Here is a 568-nt window from a genome sequence, read left to right as displayed (position 1 = left end):
GAATTTGGCCAGGTGGGGGCAGCAGGAGCTGTTGAATGCTTCAGCCAGAGTGATGTCTCTAAATTGCAGCTCTACTTATTGGGTTCTCTGGCTTCAAACCCAGTAAAGGTCAAGTCCAAACTTCCTTGTAAATGTAATAATAAAGCCTTTCATGACATGGTGCCTATAACTCTAACTTATGCTGTCGTATTTCTTTTCCTATTTGTTTTCTTTTTGCTTGTTTCTTTAATGCATCATATTTGATGGTGCCATAATACTGCGTTGTAGTTGCTCATATGCATGCCTGTCTGTTTCAGTAGGCTAGAAGCTTGTGAGGGGAGGGTTCACGTTTGTTTTCCCTATGTTATATTCCTAGCACTAGGGAGTAATACTCAAAATATTAAATTAACAAAAGGAATAGGCACCAATTAATTAGAATAGACATCTTAAGTAAACAACCAGTAGGACACTGTCACTGCATAACCACCCAGCCGGGTGCCAGACAATGATGAATACTTTTTGAAGATGAATGAATGAGTGAATGAATGGATTAATGAATAACATTAAGAAATCATAGTGCTTGGCATTT

Source organism: Pteropus vampyrus, unplaced genomic scaffold, assembly GCF_000151845.1.
Source record: "Pteropus vampyrus isolate Shadow unplaced genomic scaffold, Pvam_2.0 Scaffold4, whole genome shotgun sequence".
Taxonomy (NCBI): domain Eukaryota; kingdom Metazoa; phylum Chordata; class Mammalia; order Chiroptera; family Pteropodidae; genus Pteropus; species Pteropus vampyrus.
The sequence above is the reverse complement of the archived record's forward strand: the minus strand, read 5'-3'. Positions refer to the sequence as shown.